General features: G+C 43.0%; 1 protein-coding gene across 9 annotated transcripts in view; it reads right to left on the bottom strand.

Annotated features, from left to right (window-relative positions):
* Positions 1–12,678, bottom strand: part of TRAF3 (TNF receptor associated factor 3) — a 69,499-nt gene extending 56,821 nt beyond the window's left edge. For 2 of the 9 annotated variants that reach the window (XM_048947893.1, XM_048947895.1), the window contains exons 1-3: positions 12,480–12,675; positions 11,569–11,624; positions 9,469–9,563 (exon numbers count right to left, since the gene is read on the bottom strand). The gene's annotated coding sequence lies outside the window, so the exon portion shown is untranslated. Of the gene's footprint in view, positions 1–9,468; positions 9,564–11,568; positions 11,625–12,479 lie in introns of all 9 variants that reach the window. The other 7 variants (XM_048947902.1, XM_048947899.1, XM_048947892.1 and 4 more) reach the window with 4 other exon arrangements.
* Between the last annotated feature and the right edge of the window lie 927 nt (positions 12,679–13,605).

Below are 13,605 nucleotides of genomic sequence, written 5' to 3'. Positions count from 1 at the left end.
GCCATACACGAACATACAAATTATTATATACTCTCTAAATGCTTTTGATCCTATTTTACTTACTGTATCTAACACTAGGCATAGGCTCTAATGCCTGAGCCCCAGTGACTAACAAGAGCCATTAAGATTCTGCTGCATCTTTGTTTGGTCTTCACATCTTTCTCTTTGAATTTACCACGCTTGTAGCGTTAATAAAAATTACAACATGGCTCCTTCATTTTTACTGTTCACTTCACAACTTCATACAATGTAAAACTTATGTTCACTGGTGGTTTAAGTAGCATTCATGGTATCAAGACAACTCCAGCACATACAGCTCTGGGTCTGTTTTACAAGTAGGGGAAAGATGCCATTTCATTTCAATGCTTGTAACAGCATCAGGACTGACACGTTGCATTTAGTCATAAATTCAAACTTAGGCATTTCATTTAGGATGAGGCTGTAGGCCAAGTATTTTGAGCTCAATGACATCTTGAATTGGATTCAATATTTGAAAGCAGGAGAACAAGAGAAATTGAAGATGCAAAAAAATGTAGGCTGTACGAAAATTTAAGAGCAGTGAGTTACCCAAAGCCAATGACTGTACCCCAGTCAAGACCTGTTCATTTTGAATCGGAATTCTGTTCTCCAGAGAACTTGCACGCAATCTCACTTTGATATCCATCTGCAAAAGGAATGGACGCCTTCTCTACTGTTCAATCCTTTAAATCACTTTGAAAATTTTAACCACCTCAGGAGACAAAAATAGATGCCTAGGCAGCGTACTGGAGGATAATCACAGCTATTGGCATCCTTCTTCTCACTTTTCCAGTTCATTCCACACTATCCCTGCAATTACATCCTGTAAAACAGAACATCTTAACCCAGTCCCCTAGACCTCAAATCACAACACCAAAAGAACTGTGATAAAACTCCTATGGAAAAAATTCTAATAGCTTTTACCATCAGTCTGCTATCTTGCAGATGTTTACAAATTACATCTATTCTAGTTTTCCTGGTAAATAAAATTCTATTACTCAGTTTCACATTACTCATTTCACAGATATCACAAGATAAAACACTAAAACACATCTGGAATTGCATTTAACCTCTATGAATCACCACAAACATGCTGAAGAGTTAACCATTAGCTGGATTATGCATTATATCACCTCATCCTCACATAAAAATAAGCAGTGTTCACTATTTTATTCCTCTTGGCATCAACTATTGTTACTTTTCCCTTCTTATTGACTGCTGGAACAATATCCTCCCACTGTTCAAAACCATATGAAAGATAATGAGAACATATTTGTACCTCCTTCACTAGTTTGATATTGTTTTATGTCTCAAACACTCTTTTTTTACTCCATGTGCCTGTGTCATTCTTTCTTTCTTATCCTTAACATTCTCACCTAGCTTCATACTTTTTTTTTCCTTGGATCTGAGGTCATTAGCAGTGTACTGACTTAGTCAAATAGGTCTGCTGCTATGTGCCAGTGCAAAAGGAAGTACTAATCAGTAATTCACACTTTTTCCCAACAGAGCAGGTAACATACTGACTTCTTCTTGGTTTCTAATATTATTTTCCTATGGCATCCTGCAAGTTTTCTGAACTCCAGCTATTCTACTCTTCTCTATTTTGTTATTCTTCCCCCATTGTTTCCTAGAAATAACGAATTAATCAGTTCAAGTTAATCTTTCACAAGCTACTTTTTATTTCTGTTTCTTAACCAGCTCTTTCCTCTCTTTGTCACTGCTAAATCAAGACAAGTTTATCATCAAGAGCTTTCCTGTGTATCAATAAACATAAGAGAACTGTCCTATCCGCACTCCTTTCCTGAAGGATGTATGTGCAAATAAAATCCTTCATTTCATATTTGGTTGTTCATTTGTTGTTTTTCTTCTTGAGCAGAAATAAGTTTTGCCATCTGTTTTCAGTGGATCTATTACAGCACTGCTTTTACCAGTCTCTAGAACCCCTTTAACTTTTTTTGCCAAAAAAAAAAAAAAAACCACCACTCATAATGCACTACAATATTTTGTCCCTTCTTTCCTGACTGTCCTCTCTGATGAACGTTCTGATGGGAAATGGTTTTGACTCTATTTGAGCAATAGCTACTCCTTGAATCCAAGCACTGCAAAATATACTGGTAAATCCTAGTAATGGCGAAGTCTTAGCCTATAAACACAATGGTAGCCACCTAATCAGATATAAGCAAAGACAGGAGGCAAGAAGGAAGGCCAAGATTTGCTAATATCTTACTAGTAGAGACCCAAAACAAGAATATCTCTGTTACACACTTCTGTCTATACATGATCCTACAGCAATGTTAGTCTCTATTCAAGATGACCAAGCATGACTTACTCTCTTCTAGATTCACTTCCACGCTTGGATTGGCCTAACTCAGAAAGCCAAATCGTGTAACTGAGGAATAGCAAGTTCATATTTGATGTGAAGTCATACAGCTGTAACCACTATCTTCTACCTGCCCCTTCACACGTTGTTATTAGCCAACAGTAAATTAACGGTAAAACACTCAAGGTGAAGCTCTCATTTTCTCACACAACAGTTTGTCCATTTCCCCAGTTATCACATAACTGTTAACATTTAAGTAACATTTTATTTAAGGTTTTCCCCAAGTGGACAACTATGGTCATCAAAGAGAACCAACCCTCTGCCTTATTACTTCAACCAGCTTGATTCTAGGGAACTAAGAGCAACTTACAATCACACAGCCAAACGTAAGGTTCGAAAGCAAACAAGGAATTTAATCAAGGATCTCATTTCCTTTCCTTGAGAAAAGAAAATCACACATGAGATCCAAAATAATTTCAAATTTCCAACCCCAAGATGAGGATGCTTGCTAAGCCTGCCAGCCAACCTTCACAAATGTTTTTGAATAAAAAAAAGTCAGAAGAAAAAGACATATATATGTATATATAATATGTCTTATATATACATGTCTTTTTCTATATATAAGACATATAATAAGACATAAGACATATTTTCTATTATATAAGACATATTATATATGTCTTATATAATAATAATTTCTTTCCTTAAAAGGAAGTGGATATATTAAAAAATAAAATAAAATCCCTCTGTTACATTTCTCACTCAATGCTATTCAATGCTACCAAACATTTTTAGCCGACTGGTCACAATCACCTGTACTCTTCAAATCCTGTTAAAAATACTTATACCTCTATCAGGAAGAGGGCTGTGGCTTCATGAACCCAATCAAGAACCAAAAACGTTTTGGGGTTGAAAGGACCTTAAAGATCATCTTGTTCAGCACCCACAGCTAACTTCTCTTCCTGTTGACCAATACTATTTCTAAAATGTAGGTTATGTGGGTTTTTTTGTTTTGTTTTTGTTTTTTCTGCTTACAGCTCTGTGGTATGAAAGATATCAAAGACCTCATCAGCCTTGCCTTGCCATCTTTGAAGGAGTCCTAACAGCAAGAATATGCCTGCAAATGCACACTGTTTTAAATTAATATGCATGAAGAGTTGAGTGTCCAATCACGGGTGTTAAGCTCAATTTTAGATGTCCTAAAGTATCCAAGACATGCAGAAAAGGTAGGTATGGTTTTAGACACATGGGAAATTGACGAGGTTTGAAGCAACAACTTCAGACCACTCAGATTGGCATAAGCTATGGCCTTTATGATAGTACTATATGCCTACAGATAAGCACCACATTTGTTGCCTTAGGTTTTCCTGAAAACCAGGAAAACCAGCCATGGCTTGTGCAAATGAATACTATCATTCTCTTGTTCAGTTAAAACAAAACACTGCTCTTCAGAAGCAAAAACTAAGTGGACAGCAGGCAGCAAGAAGACTTGAACTCCAATTTATATGGGTGTTAACACTGTAATGGTCAGTCTAATTCACTTGGGGATTTTAAAAATCAAGCACTTCTTGACACTGCATTTCTTTAGTACTACCTACAGTTATCCTCATCTACATGGCAGTGGTGTATGAAAGAAAACTCAGAACCATCTTTCAAACAGATGAGTGTTACAACAAAAGAGGCAGCTGCTAGAATCTAAATCACCCATGCAAAAAGTGTATGCTTTGCTTCTTCCATGCCTCCTTCCCATGGAAACAGCCTTTCTTTTCAGTATCTTACCTATTTATTTCAAACTGAAAAAAAATCTTTGTAAGTATCACTGCCTTTGGAAAGTATTTTAATAAAAAGAAAACATTAAAAAAAGAAAAATAGGGGGGGTTGGGGTGGTTGTAAAAGCAGTTCTAGGTAGATGTCTGCTTCCATTAGGTACATAAATATTTCAATCCCAGCAGCACCATCTAATGGAGAGTTCACCAATTTTTTCCCCTTCTTTAATATGACAAAACATTTTATTTTAGAGGTGTTAACAACTGGTACTATAACACATGGCCTATTTATTACGCTACAAAAACTGATTATCTACTAGAGAAGCCAAATCATTTTTCCACAGACAGCAATCTGACAGCCTTTTTTTTGCAGATACTTTCACGTGCAAATGTATGAAGTACAGTAGGAAGTTTGTTTAGCCAGCAGATAAGAGTTTAGTTAAAACTACGTAAAAACAAAATATTTGTGAAGAAGCAAGGATAGTTTAAAAATACCTTATGAATGTTTAAACATTCTCTTCAAAAGCAAAACAGAGGGAAAGGAAAAATCTAAGGACAGTGCTGAATCTTAACCACAGCAACCAAAGTCATTATCTACACCTGCTAAAAATCAAGTCCAGCTCTCCAAGGTATCTTTAAGGTTGTTCCTCTGCTACAAAACATACTATGGGACACAGGCAGTAAATGAACAAAAAGCATCAGTAAAGCATGCAGTAAGACGACTGCTGGCAATTTCCACTATTTGTCTCATTAACAACATTTTCTTATGTAAACAAACATGTCAGGAGAGCATACAGTTACATATGAAATGGATCTATAAGTACTTTCTTGCTGCATTTTGTCCCTTTTTCCTCATATCATTTGTTACATCACAACGCTGCAAGCAACGTCTCAACTACCCCATACTTTGCCACACTGACATTCTTGCTATGGAATAACCACCTTTTTACATACAGCTTAAAGGACTTTCAAAACCTATCAGGTCATTTCTAAACAGTCAACTGATATATTGAGTTTGTATCAAAAAACAAACCTTAGTGAATAACGTTATGAAGTTACACCACCATACTTCACCTGTAAGTACTACTGGCTTTGCATACACAAGCAGCATAATTCCAAACCCCTTCTACACCTATTCTGGAAGGATATCCTCATACAGAACACTGTGGGCAGAAATTTGTTTGCTTGTCTTAAGTCTTTAGGAAAAAAAAAACTCACAGGCAAACAGAGGGGAGAGTAAATCCCCTAAACTCCCTCAAGAAGTTACTGGGTAAAAATACTCAAGGTTAGATTGCTAAACAAACTTTGTTAAAATGAAAGTGAAGCTTTCAGGAATTTGTAAGAAGGAAAGGAGAAGAAGGGGAATTTATGGGCCCAGGTGCCAAGAAAGAGCAGATGGAGAACACAAACAACAAATAACAATAAACTTGTTTTACCTTCCCGGGGATTGCCGGGCATTCTGCTGCACATGCTCCAAGAAAGTGTCAAAATACCTTACTATCACATAGATTAAAAAACCCGCCGAGCACAGGCAACACAGCAGCAGTGTCCACTACTACGACTACAATGCAGGATCCATTGGCATTTCCATTATGTATCAACACCTTCAGCAGGAGAAATGCAAGTTTACCAGTGGCGTATTTCCTGAACTGAAATGCAAGAGGATACTGCTCCCCTCTCAAGGATACTGTTCTGAACAGAAAAGAAAGCAGTGAAATGGACATACTAAAAGAGCATTTGAAGATTTAAGGACATACAGACTTCAGACAATAGCAGAGTATGCTGTAAGGCCATCTTTGGCAATCTGGAAGAGCCTGTTAACTCATCTTGGGTGGAGGGGAAAAAAGAAACAGGCAGCTACAAAGAGGTGAAAGGAAACCTGATTTACATATAAAGATTACTAGTCAAAAGTATGAAAACAAATCCAAGTCTGAAAATAAGTATTTCAAGACAAAAGTGATGAAAATGGGGACTAAAGCAAACAGCAAAATGTAGTCAGCTGTTTCGCTCATGTAAGATGAGAACACCTTGGAATAAAGTCATCCCTTCACAACTTAAACTTACAACAAAAGATACAGAATGACTGAAAGCAGTCCTTTTTATAAGGGCATCTAATGACAGGACACAGGAAATGGCTTTAAATTGAAAGAGGGCAGATTTAGACTAGATATTAGGAAGCAATTTGTTACTGTGAGGGTGGTAAGGCACTGGAACAGGTTCCCAGTGAGGTTGTGGATGCCCCCTACCCAGAGGGGCTCAAGGCCAGGCTGGATGGGGCACTGAGCAGCCTGGTGTAGAGGGAGGTGTCCCTGCCTATAGCAGGGGGTTGGAACCAGATGATCTTAAAGGTGGGAACTAAGTGATCTCCTAACCGAAACCATCCTATGATTCTATGAAATTGAGGCACTTCCATGAATCAGAGGAAGAAAGCTGAGAAGTTAAGAGCATTTACATTGCTTGTATTTCTCTTCCATCTCAAGTTGTTTGGCCAGTCTGTAGAAGAGTATTTCATTAATAATTGAATTGCATAAAATAGAGAAAGAGGAGTCAATTAAGATGGTTTGAAGAAGAATCAAACAAGCAGAAGGCAGATGGAAAATTTAAGACTGTACTTCCTAAGCAAAAATCAAGACTTAGAGAAGTCATCAAATAAATGGTCAGAAGGCATCACTCAAGGAAACTTACTCTTTGGAAGGTTCTGTGGTGCTCAGAGACATGATTTAGCAGAGGGTTGTTAGAGTTATGGTAGTATGGTTAGGTTGTGGTTGGACTTGATGATCTTTAAGGTCTTTTCCAACCTGAGCAACTCCATGATTCTATGATTCTTCTCTGTGGAAAGGCAGAGTGGATAGTAAACTGGTAAAGTTTACTGGTACTACATACCTACTATGAAAACTCCAGCAATTGTCCTATTTATTTCTCTCTCTCATGCACATGGACAAGCTTACATAATGAGTTTCATTCACATTGCCAAATTTTGGTTCACAAGCTGGGCTTTGCTGTTAAAAAGTTATTTTAGGCACATTTATTGTAAGAGTAAGCTGGTTCCATAGAATAAGGAATAATTATTAGTGCTCTAGAACAACCAAAGCAGAAAGCTGGGAATAAGTAAAAGCACCATTCTGACAAATTGTTGTGTACTCTCAGATTCCTAAAACACTGCATACTTGCTGTACACAACAATGCAAGAGCTGTGAAGCAAATTCTATTTCCTGCCATGTAATACTGATGGAACAGAATGGTACAGCCCTGCAGAAGAGACAGAACGGGATACTTACACACAGCTCATGCAATTTGTTTCATTTATCCATGGATAATGCTCGTACTGCCAGGCTCTGTCTCAACACATCATCTCTGATGCCCTCAGACTGCAGGAAAGCAACACTACTTCCATTTTTACAGACTAGGAAAAGACAAAACCAGAACGGGCCAGAGGCCAGGCAGATACAAGCCACAGAATGTACGATAAGTACTCTCAGAAGTCCCAGCCAGCTACTACCTAACACCAGAAGCACTTAAATATCAGCCCCTTAGTATCAAGTCCTAAATACACCAGATAACAATAACCAAGACACCAGTGGGAGACACACCAGCAGGCTCTACACCTTTCCTCATCTCAGTAATTGTCTTAACCACTTGACTGGGGCACCATGCTTCCTCTTACTCCATTTCTCAGGCACAGAGTTTTCATTATTCCTGGCATAGCAGAAGAGCTTGAAGAGAAGGAAGTGACTCTACGCTTCACTGGCCAGTGGCTGACTATGAGAATGCTCCCCAGGGAAGTAGAAAACTTGGCTTGGAATCCCCCTTCTGCCCCTGGGACACCAGCATGATGTCACACCACTCAGCACTGCAACAAAGGTCCTCATTGCTTTGGCTGCACGGAATGACTTACAGTACAGACCATTACAGGAACAAGGAACAGCCTCTAGGTCTCCTACATCTTACATTGGTATCTTCCTTCAACAGGCCATCTTCTTACCAGAGCTGGAATATGTACAAAGTAGCAAGCAGAAAGGCACTTCACATCTTACAGAAACACCTGCAACATGCTTTTCAAGACAGACCAAATGGAAGTAATTCATTTTGTTAGAGGCCTAAGAAAGCTGTGAAGACTCATGCCCACCCAAGACAAGTCTGGAATGCCATATCTTACTTGGCTTACCAAAAGATGCTTTCTTTTACTACTGTGTAAACCACAAACTCAGGCAAGTTCAGCATTACTCCGAGTACTAAACTTCTGTAATAATGAGCTTCCATACAGTCATCATTACAGCACGTAAAAGAGAAGTTCCTCACTCTTGCATGAGCTGTGTGGACCTCCTTCAGTAAAGTTTTTGTTTAAGGCATTTGCTATGCATACTATATGTGAAAGGCTATTTTCACTTCAGATAATTTATACCATATTAGAGAACTATTGGTGATTTTATCATTGTAAATAACCTACAGAACGTTCACTCTATACAGCAGATAAATCTATTTCACAAGTGAGCCTTTTATGACAGTATATAAAGTAATAGTGGAACTATAAAATGCTCCAACCTAAAGCATTTCTGCTATGCCCAATGCAGTTCTAATGCTTACAATTTGCAGCAATCAATCTTGATGTCAAAGCACACAATAACCCTGTTTACAGAACAGGGGAGCCAGGGACAGAGGCCACCACATGTACAATATGGAACTTCTGCATCCTTGAGCATGTTGAGACTTCTCTTCCCGTGCTGCCCTTTGGTAGATGAAATGCAGGATTCTAGTAGAAGCACACTTTGCATACATGGAGTAAATCAGCACGGAAGAACAACAGGATAGAAATCAAAGGCTTAACATTTTCGGGGTGTGGAGAGGATTAGTGACCTACAGTTGCTATGTGTAATTTTAGAGACACTTGCCCTGTTAACCAGGTTATAAAGACAACAGTCAGTAGCAATTGAAGTCAGAATGGCAACAGTATTCTACTGTATGTGTTAGGGTAGAAAACATTTCCAAGAAGAAAAAGAAGTCCAAAAGAACTACACAACTATCACAATTTCCAATATCAAATTGTCTTTGTACCTTATTTCCTTCCTAAGTTATTTGATATTTCTACTTAATGCTTTCCTTATTGGTTTCTAGGCTCCCTTTGGGGGAGGGAGGGGAGCTCTATTTTATCTTCACTCCCATTAGCACAGACAAGAGAGCACCTCTTCCTACTTCCTACTCTGCAGACACCTAATCATCTTTCATTGCAAGTTGCCACCTCTTTCCTCCAAATTCTCTATCCCTTCTCTTTTCCTCTTGTCTGAAAAAGAACATAAAAATATTAAAGACAGATAAATTGAAAAGTGTTATTTCTCAAAACAAGCATAAACAGACTTTCCCACTTACTATAGTATGGGCTTCCTGCAGGCAGAGCTGGGAGACCAGTCACATTCCCTTTGCCAGCCCCTTGCTGCTGTGGTTTCTATGTCACCACTTCATCACTGCAGGTTAAAAAAACCAGTACAATAAAACCTTGCATGGCTACAGCACTTTTCCTTATGCTACAGTCATACCTTTCCTTTGATGCACAAACATACACAACTCTCCCTCTCTTGGCTTCTTTTCCCCATATCACATCTTGAAATCTCTGATTTCACTCTCTCCTACCACTTTTGGTGTTCCTGAGCCATAGGCAAAAAATGCCAGGAGGTTTTAAATACAAGCATCATATTCAGAAAGTACCCACCCACAGCCATTAACAAAAAAAAAAAAACAAAAAAACAAAACCAAAAAAAACCTTAAGTCTTGGCAATTCTTTAAAGGAACTGCGCACAAGAACACAGACATCTGAAACCAATGTGTAATGAATAGTCTTCAGACATCATAGGATTCAGCACCTTCAATTAAGAAACACTATTATAACAAAAAAATGGAATCCAGCTGTTGCATCATCTGAGATACTGCAAGAATAACACATTCTGATGTCTAATATCTATTCATACAAAGCCAATTCAGAATACTGGATTAGATTTCAGTCATACCTATTTTTAAACCGCCTTACTTTTTATCTTCAGAACTCTGATTGCCTACTTACCAACGTATTTACATGCCAGTGATTTAACAGCAAAAGTCAGAAATTAAGATTGCTGGCTTTTTTAGCAATATCTACTAATATGGTATCGAAAAACACGGTCCTTCTCTGTCACTTAAACTTCATATTGTGGACAAGAACAATATAAAGATCCAAAACGCTGCAAGTGTTGAAATGCTTTAGAAAACAAACTGTGTTAGCATGGACTGGTAAGACCCCTTTAAGAATTTTTTTTTGTCCCTGCTGTTAAGTACTGCCATCTTAAATGGTTTTCCAAGGTACCAACAGTAAATATGCTGACGTGATGGTGATCAAATTCTCTAATTCTACACCAGAACCGCTTCCCAAAGCCAATATTACCAAACCTGGTTGCAAGAGGACCTCTGGCAAGCCTGAAGACTTGCTCCTTCAGTACCCTCTTTGAAAGAGAATTTGCTCTGATACTGAATGCATTTCACCTTTCTATATCGTAGGTAAAGCTACTGTTGGAAGCTCTGAATCAATGTCAGATTTCAGTAAAACACCTACCATTCTCTTGCTGTACCAAAGCAACTTTTCTAACCTCCCAGGGCAGTCTGCTTGCAATGCCCAAACTCATGACACATCAGTGTTTCCGTTATCAGGCTGTATTAAAGGGGTTTCCCAGCCTAGCCACAAAGAACTCTGATTCAGTCCAAACATCCAAGTGCCTCTTGTCTTAACATCAAAACCCTCTCCCTAGGCATAATAATCAATATTTATGTCTACGTTACTCCATATATGCTTCAGTATGGACTGCCATTAGTAGAGACTTTGAGTCAAATAGTGCATCTTAAAGGAAAACATGCATTATGTTATCATCTCTTTAGCCGTAACTCCAACAATCAATGCATGCTTTACATTCATGCTTCTGTGTAAGTCAATACCCATTCTGAATACAGACTTCACTATTTCATATTTAGCCACTTATCCGCTGTGCTGCATACAGCCAGCGTGCCTTTACATCACACACTGAGCTCCGTTCTGGTCTATGAATGCAAGTTGAGATTAGCGCACAGCATTGCTACACATTGCATTCCGTGGGATGAACCAACAGTGAAAAATACACAGCTCTACTGAAGAGTAAAAGCACACGCATCACAGTGCACAGGACTCTGATAGATCTCAGCATGCTAGTGAAGTCCCTGACTACAAATTTCCAATTGTATCATCGGAACTTCCCACATTTACTACTACAGAAGGAGAAAAAAGATGAAGAATGTCCTAATGCATGGTACAGACCCACCCAGAGGGGCACACACAGCCTTTCATGTCACACACAGGCTCTGACTGGCAGAACATAAGATTACGCCTTTCAACATTAAGACCATCTCAGTTGTTTCTCCACACGTAATTCAGATCTCAGACACAAATAAATCAAGATGTAAATGCCTTACCTTCCTATTTTACAAGCCACTGCAGTTCTCAGATTATGAGTCAGTCATAGGTTCATCTGCAGAGGAATGACTCAGTATAAACTTTTAAACACTTATTATTTTCCCTAACCCTACAACGCGATCATTAATTTAAGCCAGCAAAACGCGATGCTGCAGAAACAGCGCAGGAGACGGGTGGCGTAAAAAAAAATAAAAATAAAAAATAAAAACACCAAAGCGCTGCCCGCTCCCGCCAGACAGCGAGAGGCCGTTCGTTGCATGTAGGAAAAGTGGCTCCGTCCACAACTCCTCCCGCACCGCCGGGCCCGCTCCGTGCTAGCGGCGGCGGATGTCCCGCGCTGACCGGGGCCACCCGCCCCGCTGCCGGGGCTTGGAGCCGCGGAGGGCGGCGGACTCGCGGGGGGCCCCGCTCGGCACCGGGAGCGGAGCGGCGCGGCGGCTGTCGGCTGTGCCCCTTTAAAGGCCGTCGTCCCGCCCCCAGCACCGCATATGGAGGGAGCCAGGAGCGGAGCGAGGCTTCTGCATTCAAACGCCACATCAAACGCCGCAAGCGCCGCTCCCGCACGGCTCCGGGCCGGGCCCGACGGTGGCTCCCCCCGCGGCACGCAGCCCCCGGGGCGGCGGGAGGAAGGCAGAAAGGAAAGTGGGGGGAGGGGGAAGGGGGTGAGGAGGAGAGGTAAGAATCAGCGAGCGAAAACGGGGCACCTGCAGAACGCCGAGCTGCCGAGCCCGCCTCGCCGCCACCGGGGTCCGGCAACAGGCGGAGCGCCCGGCCCCGCAGCGCCGTGCCTCGGCCGGGCGGGCGGCGAGAGCCGGGGTATGGCGCGGAGCCGAGGGAGCCCGAGCCCACCCGCAGCCCCGAGCCCCGCTCCGGCGCGGCACCCCGTCTCCGGGTCGAGCAGAGCCCCTACCTGCGTGCGAGCGAGCGTGCGGCGGCGGGGCGGCAGCCGGAGCCCGGCGAAGGCGACCGCCAGCCCGACGGAAAGTCCCTGCCGCTCTGCGCCGTCTCCCCCCGCCCCACACTTCCTCTCCCGCCCGCTCAGGCTGGAAATCCCCGGCGAAACCCGCTCCTCCTCACACACCGAGGGGCGGGCCCGGCCCGGCCGCTCAGCGCGCAGGCGACGGCCGGGGGCCGGGCCTGCCTTAGCCGGCTGCACCTGATGCCGCCGATACTCGGCACCCGCCGCCGCGGGGCAAAACCCGGGGGGCCGAAGGAGCGCGGGGCTCGGCGCCACGCGAGAGGGGCGGGCCGCTCGGGGCGGGGGGCGCTGCTGGGGGGCTCGGCGCGGGGCCGCGGGCGGCTCAGCCCAGGGTTGTGGTCGCCCCAGGGACGCGCCCTGAGGCGCCGGCAGCGGGCGTTGCGGCGCGGCCGGGCGGGAGGCGGTGCGCGGCGGCCGTTGGGCCGCGCGGGAAGGCTGGGGGGGGCACGGCCCCGCTCTCCTCACAGCGAGAGGATCCGCACAAAGGGCCGCTTGGAAACGCGGTCGCCTTTATTTAAAAAACGCCGCTGGGGAGGGAAAAAAAAAGAAGAAAAAAAAAAAAAAAAAAAAAAGGGGAGGGGAAAAAGAATGGGAGAAAAAAAAAAAAAAGAGAAAGAAAAGAAAAACGAGCGCGGGGAGGGGGGGAGGGAGGGGGAGAAGAGTCTGGAAAAGAGCAGAAAGGAGCCGCGAGCCGGGGCGCCTCGCCCCGGGCGGCAGAGCGGGTGCCGAAGCCCGGGCAGAGCCGGGCGCTGCGTCCCCTGCAGAGGAGATGCTGCCGGCCGTTAGCAGCCCGGCCAGCCGGATGAAATAAATGCCTGCATCGAGCTCCGCTCGTACCGTGTTATGTCCTGATTAGGGCAGATGTTTGACAGGCGTCAGAGGTGTCTGTTTCACGCGGGGTGCACGATACAGCTTGTCGGTTCCCCGCAGCGGGCTGCGAGCGGCGGACGAGGCTCGGCCGTTGCGGGGTGCTCGGCGGGAGCTGTGCGAAGGGGCTGCAGCCGCACGGGGCTGCTGTGCTGGGCGGCGGGACATGGGGAGCGCGGAGACCGGCAGA

Source organism: Lagopus muta, chromosome 6 (assembly GCF_023343835.1).
Source record: "Lagopus muta isolate bLagMut1 chromosome 6, bLagMut1 primary, whole genome shotgun sequence".
NCBI lineage: Eukaryota > Metazoa > Chordata > Aves > Galliformes > Phasianidae > Lagopus > Lagopus muta.
This window is presented reverse-complemented; position numbering and strand designations above follow the sequence as displayed.